The 16,962-nt window shown below is 42.1% G+C and overlaps 1 protein-coding gene across 1 annotated transcript in view; it reads right to left on the bottom strand.

Moving 5' to 3' along the window:
* ARAP3 (ArfGAP with RhoGAP domain, ankyrin repeat and PH domain 3) overlaps positions 1–16,729 on the bottom strand; it is a 224,267-nt gene extending 207,538 nt beyond the window's left edge. Inside the window, exon 1 of the mRNA XM_068277706.1 lies at positions 16,636–16,729. The gene's annotated coding sequence lies outside the window, so the exon portion shown is untranslated. The remainder of the gene's footprint in view (positions 1–16,635) is intronic.
* Positions 16,730–16,962: the final 233 nt, after the last annotated feature.

Here is a 16,962-nt window from a genome sequence, read left to right as displayed (position 1 = left end):
TATGATCTGAAAGTAAACAGCTTGGTTAAAGTAGACCCAAACTCTTGCACAGGACAGAAGGAAAACCTAAAGAAATGCACCCTGTATGTATTTAGAGAGTTTAGCCTGCCTAATTCTCCCTCATAGGTGACTAATCACAACATATGTGACTAATTTGTAAACACAGGATGTGAACCTTATGTCTGCTTCCATGAAAGCAGGAAGTAGACACACTGCAGATTTAATGCAGGATTTGTATCAGCTGTAACAAAGAAATGTGTTTCTTTAAGGGACCCTGAGCAGTGCAAAAAAAAAAGAAAGAAAAGGAAATTGGACTTACCTGGAGCTTCCTTCAGCCCCCTGTAGCCCACGACATCCCCCAACATCCTCCTTGTCCCTTTTCTGGTCCTCCTGGTGGCTCCGGTAATCTGGTGACTTTGGTTGAAGTCTCTAAAGATTGAACCGTGGCGGGTGAGCACACTTCCACTGAAGTCGCCGGATTACCGCATCCGCCAGCAGAAACAGAAAAGGGAAAAGGAGGACGGTGCGGAACCTCACGGGCTACGGGGGGCTGGAGGAAGCCCCAGGTAAGTCCCAATTTCCTTGTTTTTTTTCACTGCACAGGGTCATTATTCAGTTGCGTCATCTTTTAGAGCAGGGAGGAAGTTCTAAGTTCAAACCCACTTTAATGTACTCATACAACCAGCGGGCTTCCCGTTTCCTTCTAAGTTATTGACAGAGCTTCAGACCAGCTCACTCACTTGTGGGGACCAGCTGCTGGTTGTGCTCATAATGTGCAGTATCTCTCTGTGGGTATGCAAGACGAACCTTGGTACTTTCCTACCTGTCATGGCTCCCTAGAGCAAAAGTTGAGCTTTTTTTTTTGCGGAAAATACTCTCTCCATCAGTGTGTCACATAAGTGACTCCACCCTTCACCAACAACCCTCAGGGCCTTAGCTCACTAACGCAGGTTTGTCTGATTTTCAGTTACACATCAATGTTACAGATGCTAAAAAGTAGGCAGAAGTGAACACAACTGAAGTAGCGGACTCAAGCCCTAAAACAAGTATTGCAAACCTTTGTCAACTCATTTATCTTTTTAATTACACCATGACAAGAATTACTTCAGCCCAAAGGTGCCTTGTTCTATGCAGCACAATGTTCTGACTGTTAATTAGATCTGCGTTGGAGTGTCTTTGTGAGCAGGATTGTTTTTGTACCCTGTCATTGTGTATTATGTTACTACACAAATGTTTCCAAAACTGATACTTCCTCTGTTTGTGTTTAAGAACAACACTGTCTTTTCACAGTTGACAACTTTTCAGCAGCTTCAACATAAATGTTTTAATTTCTTTCGAAGCGGGATCTGGCATTAAGATAAATATGATGCAGTACAAACAATGGCTTTGTCATTATTTTACGTTATGGAAACATTTATAAACGCGTCAGTATATAATAATATCAATGTGCAGCTGTTTTGCTTTGTGTTTGCCATTAGCTGTACATCTGGCCCTTTTCAAGCCTGGCTCTGTATATGTGAGTGTGGGTGAGATGGCCAAGATGCCACCACGCGGAAATGTGCCCAAAATGCAGGGACAAGAGAAATGTCATGTGTCCACTGAGCATACCTCCCAACAGATCTGCTGTGACTATACCAATCTGGCACAGTGTGGACCCAGCCTAACTTATTTATATGCCTTTATGCTACTTTCACAGTGGGATGTTGAGTTTTGATGCGACGTTAAAGTCGCAATGCAAACTAACAACGCAACGTCCCAAAAAAATCACAACGCAACTCTTCGCCCTGTTATCGTCGCATACAGTAGGCATACAGGCAATGAAAAGTCTGCTTTCTGGTCATTACTGAGCATGTGCAAAAAGTCCACCGCAGTTAATAACGTGTATAACGCACAGCATGCAGCACTGTCTAATAATGCTACACGTTACACACAAACGCAACGTGTGCACTGTGAATGTTGCACAGATATAGTATTACTGTGAGTTAGTCCACGTTAAAACTTTTTCTAACGTGCGACTTTAACGTCGCACTGTGAAAAAAAAAGGACATCCGAGGTGAAAATAAACTGATGAGAAAAACAATTTTATCCATCCTCTTTAATCCCTCCTACTTCTCCTAACAATGACCTTTTTGTTAGATATCCCCCCAGTTTTATTTTATATTTAGTGGGGACACTTTACTATCTCAATAATGATCTCAGTAGATCAAGTAGTCATGGTTCTCTCACACAGGACTATGTGCTGTGAGCCTTCTACTATTATACAGCAAAACATTTTCTGAATATTCTTGGTAGAGCAGTAGCCATGCAATGCTTATGTGCTTGAGGAAACTGTTAAAGAGGAGCTGTTAGGTATAGGGTCTCAAAAAAAAACACACATATCAGTAGCTAAATATTGGCTGTACTTACATTACATATGCATTTCACTGTCCACGTTTGGATTTCACAGAATTTTTATATAGTATATAGTATATATTTTATATAGTATAGTATATAGTATTTGCAGAGATTAATGCTCCTGACAGTTCATGGCAGGTTCCATCTTTGACTGTCTTGTCTGAAGCCAATTGTGATGTAATATCCTCCCTTACCCTGCTTACTGATTGATGATTCTTTAGCCCTCCCAAGTCCCAGCACTCAGACACTCTCACCAGTCTCTGGTCTACCAGGGGCATATTGTCTGTCACTCAGGGGGTGGGGGCATATTGTCTGTCACTCAGCAGAGGGATTTGGGGGGGTGCGGGCGATCGTGCTGTCAGCGGGGGGGGGGGGGGGAGGGAGGGGGCGGCGGTGAGCCATTTTAGTTCTATACTGGGAAGACCAGATCTTTTCAATGATTCGGATGATTTGAATCGGATCATTGAAAAGATCCGGATCTTTGAATCATTTGCAGCAGAGTGAGAGGTGCAGGAGAATGAGGGCACATTAAGGGTGCTAATGGGGAAGGGAGAGATGCAGCAGGAAGATTGTGCTTGTGCACAGAAGCTGCAGTTCCTGTTTCTTCCAGACATCCACTGTGAACCGAATCTCGGATGATTCGACTCACAAAAAAGATCCGGATCGAAGATCCAAATCGTTCATGATCTGGACAACACTACAGTGCAGTGAATATTAATTAGCCATGTGGCTAGGTACAATAGCGGACTCTCCCCTTACTGAGCATGTGCAAGCAGTGTAATACAGCAAAGTACCAGTATAACGGCACAGCATGCTGCACTTTCATTAAACGTGCAGCCTTATACTCTAACACAACGTGTGCACTGTGAACAGCACATTGATTTTTCAGTGCTGTGAGTTGGGCTGCGTTACAGGCTGCTGTAACGTGCGCCTGTAACGTCCCACTGTGAAAGTAGCCTTAGGGCGGGATAGGGAAATGAAGGGGAGGACCAGGGAGTGCAGTGGAGAGAAAAAAAACCCTCCCAGCATGCTCTGCACCTTCTGTTATGCGGCCTGCGGCCTTCTTAGCAGCCTGGGGATAAATAGGATTGCTATTCAGCCAACAAAGAAGTAAGATAGCTTTTTAACTTCAGTATTGCCTTTTTGGCTTCCTTCCAAACTGTTTAACACAGGAGAATACAGATTTAAATTAGCTTTTTTTTTTTTGCCTAACAGTTACTCTTCAAGTTAAAATATGGCGTCAAAAGAGCGACTATTGCAAAAAAGAAAAAAAAAATTTAACATGTAAAATACATGTGTTCACTTATAAGAAGTATTTTTCTTACATAGTAAAATGCACTATATATTACTTTTCTCTTATGTTGTTTCCCCTTGCAACAAGCTATACAAATCCGACAGATCTGGCAGACTTTGGACTAGTTCAACTCCTCATGGGGAATTCACAGTACAATACGGTATTTCCTTTATTCTTTACAAGAGCACTCTATGGAAAAGATCTGTACATACCGTAGATGTCTACCAGGTTTCCTACTTGCTTGCACACTGCAGCTGGACTTAGCAATTCCTAATCAGTAAGTGCTTTAAAAAATAAAGAAAGCACCGAGAATCCCCCATGAGGGGATGGACTAGTCCAAAACCTGTCAGATTTGTACATCCTAAGTGACTGTGACGCATAAAGAGATACATTTATACTGCCTCTTTATTCTGAAACAAATGTAGACGCTGTACATATGCATTTTACATTTTAGGGAAGTAACCACATGACGGAACAATTATTATAGGGCTGTCTATCTTTCCAAAGTTTATTTTAAAAGTCGTCACACATAGGTCTTGAGTCATTATGAAACAAAAGCTAATACTGGAGTATATTAATGACTCTCACATTCGTTTGACAGATGTGGCTAGATTGTATATTCATCACTTCTAGCCAAAATTGTTTTCAGATGCTATGTCTGTTGCATGAGGTTTTGGGCCCCACAGTAGCCTCATAGTGTACTTTAGCTACAATTAGATGGGGTTTTTCTATATTTAAAGGAAACCAGAGATGAGTGAAAAAAAAAATTCATACATACCCTGGGCTCCCTCCAGCCTGATCGCTCCCTCGGAGCCATCCTCCGCCTCCTGGATCCTCGGTAACGGGTCCCGTTATCTTGGTCAGTGGGGGATTATTGCACATGTGCGGCCTGGCTGCGCGCGCCCACCCCACCACACTTCCGTCGCCAGGAACCTTCCTGGCTGAGAGAGCAAGACAGGGGAGTGTGCACAACTGCACTGTGCATCCGGAGACTGGACTGACTAACCAAAGATACTGTGACCCGTTACCAAAGATCCAGGAGTTGGAGGACAGCGCAGAGGGAGCGATCAGGCCGGAGGGGGCTGGCGGAAGACCCAAGTATATATTATTTTTTTTTCACTCATCTCTGGTCCTCTTTAATTTGAGGGTATGGTAAATCTATTCATACATTTAATGGAGATAAATGTAGAGCAACTTTGCAAACTACTTCAGTTTAAATTAAAGCCTTACTGAAATCTCCCAAATGGTTCATTTTTAGTACATGTGTATAGGGCACTATGACATTACTCATCCAATGTTCCCATTTGATGCAGGCTTTTCTGAGAAATTCCCTTTGGAAAGGTCCTGTGATCTAGGGATCACTTCAGAAAACAGGCAGAGAGTGGGGTGTTGCTTCCCCAGCACAGAGCAGATCATGTGCCCTCTCCCCCTCTCCATCTGCTACTGAGAGATTTACTCTTTGTGAACAGCTCTACAGCTACAATTCAGCCTAACTTTTAAGAATAAACACATTTAGTCGTTCATTTAGATCCTAGGTTCTCAACGTGTGGTACTTCTGATGGTTTCAGGGGGTACTCGGGCTTCATATACTGAACCAAGAATAACAACTTTAGAGTCTTAGAAAATGATAAATCTTATTTAAACAACACCAAATTAGTATTTTAGCTGATTAAAAGCAATAGTAAATGCTTGTAAATCGTTTAGAACCAATCATCAAGTACTACAATGAAATATATACTTGTCAAGGGGTACTTGTGATAATGTTTACTATGCCAGGGGGTACTTGGAGAGTACAGGGTGTTAAAAGGGGTACATACCAATAAAATGTTGAGAAACACTGATTTAGATCTCTTATTTACTCTAATTTACTGTCAGTTACAGTATATTTCTTTTCCTGAAAATGTGCATTAAAATATATTTGCAAAAACATTACATTTTTGCCATATAAAGATGTCAAGACTTTCAGGTGGCCAGCTTTTTACCGTAAACAGCCTTCTCACTCCTTATCCCCCCACTCCCCCATTAGTGTAAACTTGGCTGAGACCCAGCCCTCTATGCAAATTACATGGTAAACCCAGTGATGCTGTCAGGATCACAGGGTGTAGGGCTGGTTGTGATTCCCATTGTAGCAATGCCTTGATGGTGGCTGAAAGCATACCCATTAATTATCTGTCACTAGTGCATAGTTGACATTTTTAAAAACAAAAACTAAACACTTTATGCAATTTTTATCGCATTTTCTAACTGCATTTCTATGAAAAAAAAATGCAAAAAATATAAAATGTGTTTAGAAAAATTAAGGGAAGACTAGGACTTTCATTAAAGTAAATCTAAAGGTGGCCACTAACGATCTAATTTCTAGCGAAAAATCATTTGAGCGATGAGATAATTCTGATCGGAAGAAAATTCATTCACTACACCATCAATGAACCAATCTTTGCTTCCTATCTATCACAACCAACTAGAAAATCCAAATTTTGGTTTGACTAAAATCAAATCGGACGACTACTTTTATAATCGTTCGTAATTGATTGTGCCCATCAATGAAGATTATTTACAACCAATCCAAATAGAATGTCTGATCGCTCAAACGATTTTTCACTAGAAATTGGACCGTTAGTGGCCACCTTAAAGCAACCTCTCTCCGTGCCCTCAGTCCACCGCAGCCGCCTCCCCTCCTCCGTTGAAGTTATTCTATAATACCATTTTGCTGATTCCCCCTCATCTTTAGGCTACTTACTAACTAATAATAAGCTCTTTTCTATATTATCTATCGTACTTATTTTTTTCTCTTACCATGAGGTATTACAGACTGTTCTGTGTCCCCTATGGAAAGAAATGAGTTACATTGAAAGTACAAGACCTTATCCTGACTTGGCAACACTTTAGCCAGTGACTTCCTGTAAAACACAGGGGTCAGAGGTCACTGTGATTTCAATGCATGTCCAGTTAACAATTTTTCTTTTCTAGCTTGTAGTGCTATTTCCTGCTGAAAGAATAGTGGGCTTATTTTTAGGAAATCCCTCGTCTTCCTTTTTACTTTCTAAGCCCGCTATCTGGATCAGGATTTCTGTTATGTTTAGAATGAAATATTCTGATAGGGGATAAATGGAACGCCCCCTCTGGAAACCCGTACGCCTGCATGTCTGTCAGAGCTCCAGTCACAGAAGGCTTTTGTGATTGTCACATGAGGTGCAGACAGTACAAGTCGCAAGTCTGCATCTGTCTGCCAGAGTTCCAGTCCAAGAGGGCTTTTGTGATTGTCACATGGGGTGCAGACAAACAGTACAAGTCGCAGGCCTGCTTCTGTCTGCCAGAGCTCCAGTCACAGAGGGCTTTAGTGATTGTCACATGAGGTGCAGACAAACAGTACAAGACACACCTGCATCTGTCTGCCAGAGCTCCAGTCACAGAGGGCTGTAGTGATTGTCACATGAGATGCTAACAGTACAAGGCAAACTCCTGCATCTATCTGTCAAAGCTCAAGTCACGTGATTGTCACATGAGGTGCAGACAGTACAGCATCTGTCTGCCAGCGCTCCAGTCACAGAGGGCTGCAGTGATTGTCACATGAGGTGCAGACAAACAGTTACAGACATTTTGTATACTTAATTACTAGGGGTGGCCAATGAGATGCCTGGTGGCGTTATTTACTATTCCCCCTCCAAGCTGCCATGGAATCAGAGAAAGACGTAATTCAGCTGCCAGCTGTTGCTGGTGGCCAAATTACTCTGTTTTTATAGTCATTTGGGGTCTGTCTTTTGATGGTGCCCAAAGTACAGTCTGAGCGCCGCTATATCCGTAATTCACATTATGGCCCATTATGGTAATAAGAAATTACCTTCTTTGCCGTTCAAGCATTTCAGTCTGACATCTTGCACCATGTCTGATAGACACATTCAACCAATTTCATTGAATCGTCAAATAGGCATGCTTTTGGCAGCACCGATTTTCATCTAATTCAATAAAAATTATCGAATTGGATGGTCATTTGTCTGACAAATCGTTAGATGTATGGGCACCTTAAAGGGACTCCGAGCTCTAAAAATAAACGAAATTGGTACTTACCTGGGGCTTTCTGCAGCCCACCGTAGGTCGGGAGGTCCCGCGGCGGCGTCCTGGCTCCTTTCCCAGTCTCTCTGCACAAATGGCTCCCGGCGACACCGGGCCAGAGTGTTGGGCCCTCTCTTCCTGGGAAATGACGTTAGTCGTGATCACACCAGCTGCCTCGCGTTATCACGGCGGCCGGCGTGCCTGTACTGCGCATGCGTGATTAAACCGCGCATACGCAGTACAGTCAAGCCGGCCGACGTGATGACGCGAGGCGGCTGGCGTGATGACGACTAACATAATTTTCCAGGAAGAGAGGGCCCAACACTCGGGCCCGGTGTCGCCAGGAGCCATTTGTGCGGAGAGACTGGGAGAGTAGCCAGGACGCCGCCGTGGGACCTCACGACCTTATTGGGGGCTGCAGAAAGCCCCAGGTAAGTACCAATTTCGATTATTTTCAGAGGTCAGGGTCCCTTTAAGTGCCTGCACAGCCACACAGGTTTTATCTATAGTTTTCAGGAGCTAATCCGGAGGAGGATGTGGGAAGCCTTTGCTTCCCTATACAGAGGTATTTGATTTTTTTCTCCATTTATACTTACAAGTTTGCTTTAACTTCTCCCCCTATTCCTTTAGAGTGTAAGCTCACAAGGGCAGGGCTCTCTCCCCCTTTTGTGTCCTGGAATTCATTATACATTTTATTCATCATGTTACTTTTGTCACAGTCATTACCAATTCTGTATTTTGTATGCATTCTATATTCTGTTTCCATTCTGTATTTTGGCACCAATTCTGTATTTTGTATACTGGTGTATTCCATTTGTCTGTATAATTATGTACCCCGTGTTAGTTTCTTACTTTGTACAGCGCCACAGAATATGTTGGTGCTTTATAAATCAATAATAATAATAATAATAATAATAATAATAACTACAAATTAAATTTACAAAACAAAGTATCAGTGAGATACAGCAGTACTGCTAGAACGGCATTCTATGTTAGCAGTTTAAGGTGAAAGAGATAGGCCTCAATTCACTAAGCTTATCTCCTGTCTTTAATAACTCTTCTAGAGTTGTTACCATGGTGATAAGGCATGTAGTATTCAGGAAACATTTTACCTCAGGCAAACCTAAAGTTAACTCTTCTGTCTTTAAGTTAACTCTTCAATCCTTAAAATAACTCCAGAGTTAAAGACAGGCTGTTAATTAACTGAGTGTGAAAATAACTACAGAGGAGGTAAATTAACTACAGAGGAGGTAAATGAACTACAGATGAGGTAAATTAACTACAGATGAGGTAAATTAACTACAGATGAGGTAAATTAACTACAGAGGAGGTAACGTAAGGAATGAAGAGGTAAGATAACTCTCTCACTGTGTGAGGTAAATTTTCTCTTGCTTTATTATCTCCAGCATGATCTTAGTGAATTGAGGCCATAGTCCCTTATGTGGCATTGCTGGACACATCCCCGGTTCCAAAATACCACTCTGTTTCTTTATGACAAGCAGAATGAGGATCTTGCATTCGGCATGTGATGTGAAACTGGCATGGTGTGGGTAATATGTCAGTTTCTCTCATAAAAGTTCTCTAACAAAGAGGGAATAGGTAGCGGGTTATTTTGCCTTCTGGGACAGGAAGTGATGGAAGCAAGTCTGGAGAGACAGTCTTTGTGGTTTACCAACACCAAGCTTTATTTGTACTGTACAAACTATTTACATTATACACAGAAATAAAACAAAACCTTAACGACTTCATATCCAGACCATGTTTCCCCTTTATGGACCAGAGCAGTTTTGACAGTTTAGCTCTGTCCCTGTTTAATCAGCAATAACTGTTTCCCTAAGACAAATTAGACTTGAATTGTATAGCGTTTTGTCCCTCAAACAATTTTGTTTTCTATGCATTTTAATGGGAAAAAGAGGAAAAAAAATAGAAAAAAAACACAATATTTCTCAGTTTTACCAATGCTAGTTTAAAAATAAAAAGTGCTACTGTAGATAAAAAACACTAATTTTGTTTGGCTATTTCTACCATTTATCACAAAATGTAGATTATGTTCCTGTCACAATCTATGGTGAAGATAATCGATTCTAAAATAATGCTACAGTGTGTATTTCTCACTATGAACTGAGAAATAAAATGTATTGTTAATGGAAAAAATCAATCTTGTTGGCTCAGGGAACATATATTCCCTTTCACCAATTAGTGCTGCATCAGATAATGCCAGAGGTTTGCACAGGAGCAATGCCCAATTGTGCATAGCTGTAGCTTAGATGAAGTCACAGAGGATGTAGATATACTGTAGTGGTGGATAAAGTGGTTAATAGTGGATGGACTGCTAACCAAACTGAGAGATCCCCTCAAAACAAGACAAATCTCAAATACCTGACTTGAATCCAAAACTACTCGTGTATACAGTCTTCTTTGGCACAAATTTCACAATACCTAATGCAACCAAGCACTCACCCTGTGCGCTCTCCCAGATCAGTCTGGACCATGCTGGGTTGATTAGGCTTTTATTTCCCAGCTGAGAAGTCCTCTCAAGTGAGAAACAAATCTTGGAAAAGATTCCTTTGCTCACCTGAGAACCTGTCTCAGGGAGGAGACAAAGTCCATGAATGAATCTAGATGGCAATGCAGATGAGTTGAATCTGGGACATACATACATACATCCCAAACTCCTCTCAGTATATAATTTCAAGCACTACCTTGGGTCTCAGGGCTCAGTGAAATGGTACCTGAAGTGTAAATGAAGTTCATTGATAAAATATGCCATGGAGAGAATGGGAGGCTGGGCAGGGACCCGTGTAATAGGTGGGCAGGGATGGGAGGTGCAATGCTTAACTTCCAGGAAACAGCTTAATGTACCCACTGCAGTCAGGTCAGATGCTCATTTTCAAGGTGGGTGTCAAAGTAGGGCAGCGGTCCTACAAGGAAGTAAGGCCATTTAGAAGAGGTCGACACAAGCTCTCGTTGCACATTTACTGTACAAATGTTATTTCCTCTACACATTTGCTTTACACTTAGGCGAGCTTGCCTTTCACCTATCCCCCACTGCTAGCTCGGGACTAAAAATAACATACTGCAATTAGTTTATATTAAGCCTTCGTACACACACTAGACTCATACCAAAATTAAAGAGTGCACAGAAAGCCCATGGGGATGCACAAACACTAGGAGAATACTCTATAAGGGGCTAAAAGAAACTGAAAAGCCCTCTTAAAGAGAAACTCCAACCTAGAATTGAACTTTATCCCAATCAGTAGCTGATACCCCCTTTTACATGAGAAATATTATGCTTTTCACAAACAGACCATCAGGGGGCGCTGTATGACTGATTTTGTGCTGAAACCCCTCCCACAAGAAGCTCTCAGTACCGAGGTACTCTGGGCAAACTGCCACAATGTAACAACGTTCACAGACAGGAATGAGCTGTTTACAGCTGTCTCTAACAGCCAAAACAGCCAGGAGCAGCTACATAACCTACCCACAGTAAAAATGTCACCATGTAATAAATGTCAATGTAAATCGGGGAAAGGAAAGATTTTACAATGAGCAAACACTGACTAAATCATTTATACATAATTATGGTAAAAAATGAAGCACTTTTTTACTACATTATTTTCACTGGAGTTCCTCTTTAAGCTACATACACAAGAGGCACGGATGTCTGCAGTTGCATGGAGACAAGCAACAGTTGAAAGTCTCCAGCAACGACAGTTGTATACAAGTAACGATTGTATACACGCGGCAACAACCTGTCTGCAACATAGCGGAAACTGTTGCTCAGCAACTTCTGTCGCAGGTTCAATGAACTGTTGGACTCACAAGAGTTGCTAGAGACTAGCATACACACGACCACACCGACTTGAGACTAGCGACGGTTCCTGCAACAGCTATTGCCGGCGATTGGCCACGTCAATCGCCTGGCGACAGCTCTGATTAGCAACAGTTGCTTGCGCGCGCCTCATACACATGGTGGCTCTGTCGCTGCAACATGCGCGCATGTGTTTCCAGCGACAGTTGTAGCCCATGTGTATGGGCCATTAGTAAAAAATTACAGAATATGGTGGATACCATAATAATATAAAATGTGAGTGCAGAATATTCCGGTGTAAATGAGTCAAAAATGGGACTTTATCAGCAACTTATATAGAGATATCATACAAAAAATGGTTCAATAATTTGACATAGCAGATGTAAACTTAAAATAGGAGTTCTGTCTTGAGTGTTAAATGCTTTCCTTATGTAACCCCCCCCCCCCCCCCCCCACACACACACACACACACACACACAAAAAAAAAAAAAATCTTAGAGTGATACATTCTTCTCAGCGCACCGCCTCTACAACTCCGCTCTGTAAAGCCCTACACTGGCTCCCTATCCAATCCTGTGCTTGGCCTACAAATCAGTGCACAAGACCTGCCCGACCTACATCTCTGATCTGGGCCACAGGCACATACCAGCCCGCCCCCTCCGATCCTCCAATGACCTGCGCCTAGTCGCACTACGCATATCTCAGTCACATGCACGATTGCAGGACTTCACCAGGGCTGCCCCTACTCTCTGGAACTCGCTCCCACCAGCCATCAGACTCACCCCCACCTTTAATACCTTCAAACAAGCTCTCAAGACTCACCTTTTCATGCTCGCATACCCCCCTACACCAGCACCATAATATGTTCTGTTAGACACCCTTTTAAAAGATGCACCTATTGTCTCCACCCCCACCCTTTAGATTGTAAGCCTCTGGCAGGGCCCTCCTCCCTAGTGTTTCCAGCTTGATTATTACTGACAATCACCGCTCTCGTGGACTAGAACAGTTTCTATTTTGACCTATGACACTGTATTGTTATCAAATCATTTGCATGATCTTGTTTTGTTGTGAGTTTCCTGTATGTTCTACCTTGTATGTTAACCCATTTATCTATTGTGCAGCGCTGCGTAATATGTTGGCGCTTTATAAATACAATAATAATAATAATTACGTAAAAATAATTATAATAATTCTAAAATCTAGGTCCCTCTAGCACCATGGAACATGTTGGCATGTTGGCACTATACATCAATAATAATAATAATAATAAGCATGCTCATTTCTAATAAGCCACCATATATTGACATATTACGCAGCACTGTACAGAGTATATTGTCTTGTCACTAACTGTCCCACAGAGGGGCTCACAATCTAATCCCTACCACACTCTTATGTCTATGTATGTGTCGTGTAATGTATGTATCGCAGTCTAGGGCCAATTTAGGGAGAAGTCAATTAACTTATCTGCAGCTTTTTGGGATGTGGGAGGAAACCAGACTTCCCAGAGAAAACCCACAAAGATACGGGGAGAACATACAAACTCCTTGCAGATAGTGCCCTGGCTGGGATTCGAACCGGGGACCCAGTGCTGCAAGGCGAGAGCGCTAATCCCTACGCCACCATGCTGCCCGTAAGTGAGCATTTGTCATGTGTCATATAGACCAGTAATGATGAATCCAAATACTTAATATGGCCAATGTTGAGTCCACACAGGAGAAATCCTACTCCTATTAAACTCTTCCATAAGCAATACTAATGTGTACATTCTTTGATAATGAAACTCGAATCTACACATATATGATGAAGAGCAGATTGCCCAATCATGATCACCTGGAAAATACAGTCTATATTGCGATAGACAGTGACATAATGCAATGGCAACTGCCACTGTGTTAGATACCGGTTATTGCTAGCTTGCTGGGAGCTGAGTCCCCCTGGCATTCAGGCTCACCCAATCATGGATCTCCAAGACGCATAGCTCCCAACTGTCCCTCATTCGGAGGGACAGTCCCTCTTTGGGAACCCTGTCCCTCTGTCCCTCTTTCTTCCTCATTTGTCCCTCTTTCAGGACTGATGTACAAATCTATGTAAATATTTGTATTTTTCTACTGAAAAAAATGTGTTTAACTGACTCGAAATTTTATTTCCATCCTTTATATTGATATATTTCTTATTTTCATGTGTTGATATTAAGGAATATGAACAAGGACAGAAAGGACCAGTGTGGTTTGAATTATAAAACAATATATTTTTGTTATGACATTTTTATGGTATGCGTGACTAGGGATGTGCCAGGGGCGTGATTGGGGGTGTGGCAGGGGAGCGGCTTAAGTGTCCCTCTTTCTTATCTCAAAAAGTTGGGAGGTATAAAGACGGAGTAATGGAGTGATGCCAGTGCAGGTTGGAGGATAGAGTCTTGAGTGCAGTGGCCGATATCATCACATGGGAGGATCGGTGGAAAGCAAAGCAACAGATGCTGTGGTGGCTCGGACCAAGATAGTGCACCCACGTACTGGGCTACATGTTTTGCCATGACTACCAGCACTTGAGGGCCATGTGTGTATTATGTATAATACAGACACTGTAGTATCAATGACTGTCTGTGCTACGATCTGCAATTGTTTTCACAAGGATTCAGACTGTGCCTGAAGCTTGAACAGTGGGAATGAGGCATTCAAAGAATCGTTAGCAGCCACACTAGCAGTCTTGACCAAAATTTCAAGACTGGGATTCTAGCTTCAAAATCTTCATTTCAAACAAAAAAAGGAACATTTGAGCATTAGGATTACTAAGATATTAAAAGGTATTTTACATCTGTGATTGGGTATGGACTTAAACATTGCATGTCCAGGGTCAATATAAAATGCAATTGTTTATTTATTTTAACTGGCTAGTAATAAGGGTTAGGAGAGGAGAAACCCTGGCTCAATTTAACGGAGTCTACAGTCTTGTTTTCACAGAGGAAAGGTTAATGAGGTCTGAAATCTGCCTGTCTAGGAAATATATAACACAACAGAATAGTCCAGTATGGAAGTCAGAATGGGATACTCAGCATGTAGTCCCGATGCTTGCCAAGTATTGCCTGACATTAGGGCTGCTGCAGCTCAACAAGACGAATACATCAATACAGAAAGGAATGTGAGCAGCTCTGATGTGATGCTGACCTGGATGGATAAAGGCCAACATGGGTTGTGAGCTCCTCTGAGAAAAGTCAATGACATGACTATGTACTCTTGAAAGTGCAGTGGAAGATGTCAGCATCATACAAATACATAATAATAATATGGTAGGACATTAGGCTATGACTATGGTAGGATTAGATTGTGAGCTCCTTTGAGGACAGTCAGTGACATGCTATGTACTCTGTAAAGTGCTGCAGAAGATGTCAGTATATTCCATAATAATAATAATAATACAGTGGGACATTAGAGTATGGCTATGGTAGGGATTAGACTGTGAGCTCCTCTGAGGACAGTCAGTGACATGCTATGTACTCTGTAAAGTGCTGCAGAAGATGTCAGTATATTCCATAATAATAATAATAATACAGTGGGACATTAGAGTATGGCTATGGTAGGGATTAGACTGTGAGCTCCTCTGAGGACAGTCAGTTACATGACTATGTACTTTGTACAGTGCTGCAGAAGATGTCAGTGCTATTTAAATACATAATAATAATATGGTAGGACATTAGACTAGGACTATGGTAGGGATTAAACTGTAAGCTCCTCTGAGGACAGTCAATGACATGACTATGTACTCTGTACAGCGCTGCAGAAGATGTCAGTGCCATATAAATACATAATAATAATAATATAGGAGGACGTTAGACTAGGACTATAGTAGAAGCAGTAAAGTGTTGCCATGAGTAAAAGCAAGAAGTTTTGAATCAGGATGATACCATTTACTGGCTAACTTAGAGATGGATAAACAGTGAGCTTTCGACTTATAAAAAGCCTTCGTCGGACTGGTTCCTCTCTCTTCGGAACCAGTCCGACGAAGGCTTTTTATAAGTCGAAAGCTCACTGTTTATCCATCTCTAAGTTAGCCAGTAAATGGTATCAAACTAGGACTATGGTAGGGATTAGAGATTCTGAGCCCCTATGAGGTCAGTCAGTGACAACATGACTATGTACTCTGTACAGTGCTGCAGAAGATGTCAGTACTATATAAATACATAATAATATGGTAAGAAATTAGACTATGTTAGAAATTAGACTGTGAGCTCCTCTGAGGACAGTCACTGACATACCTCTGTACTCTGTAAAGTGCTGCAGAAAATGTACTAAATAAAAAAACATAAAATTATAATCAGGCCCTGCTAGCTCAAATAGCTCTTTTGGAACTACTCCAGTTACCGAGTAGTTCTTAAGACGAGCGCATCTGTACTGCACACAAGCGAGTCCAGGCTTGCGCATGCACGGCACAGATGCACTCATCTTTGGAACTACACGGGGATACGAGTAGTTCCAAAGGCTGACGGAGGAGTGGCGAAGACTTAGCAGGACAAATAACTTTAACCAGGAAAAATGGGACAGACAGAGGCCCGGAAAGGCTCTATGGTGTCCAGAGCATTCCCTGTATATAGGTAGAGGTTTTCTTTAATGTTAAGGATAGACTAAATACAATATTTTCTTGATCCTACTCAAAAAAACGATTGTTCTCTAAAAAGTGCACTGTTAATTGGCAATTGAAGGCTAAGTTCACAGTGGGAGCTACGTTGCGTTCCCTGAAACAGTTGGAACCCAATGGAAAGGGAAAGCGACACCGCATGTCATCCACACATTGCGTCGCATGCAGTGAAGTTTAGTGAAGCATAAAGTCCATTGAAAGTATGCTTCACATTCACAGTTAAGACATGCTTTTTGCGGCAATGCACTGCATTACGTAAACACGACTGTAAACTGCTACTGAGGATGTCAACTCTGTATAAATACACATTATTAGCAATAAATTACAATAACAATGAATGTAGTCATAAGACATCTAATCCTCTTGGAGAATGAAGCATGAACCAGGCAGTGCTTTGTATCAGTAATTTCAGCAGTACATTCCAGTGTAATAAAAGAGGCACTGTACTGACCTGGCTGGCTGCAGCACCCAGAGGATGAGGACAATGAGGCTCCTGATCTCTGCTATGAGGTCTCTGTACTGTCCAGTCCAAATGAGAAGCAACGATCCACAGTCCCGGGGTCCGGCTGAGCCTGTGCTATGGAAGTTCCCCAGCACAATAAACACAGAAGCTCAGCGCTGGTATCAGTGCAGAGTCAGGCATCGCTCAGCCAGACCTTCCTTCCCCGTATCCGGCCCTTTGTGCAGCACAGAAGCCGCTCTGCGCTCCCCCAGTGCAGAGGAAGGGATGTATTGGGAGAAGATGATCTCTAGTTGTGGCCAGGAATCCCCCTGATAC

This window comes from Hyperolius riggenbachi, chromosome 3, assembly GCF_040937935.1.
Source record: "Hyperolius riggenbachi isolate aHypRig1 chromosome 3, aHypRig1.pri, whole genome shotgun sequence".
Classification (NCBI taxonomy): Eukaryota; Metazoa; Chordata; class Amphibia; order Anura; family Hyperoliidae; genus Hyperolius; species Hyperolius riggenbachi.
This window is presented reverse-complemented; position numbering and strand designations above follow the sequence as displayed.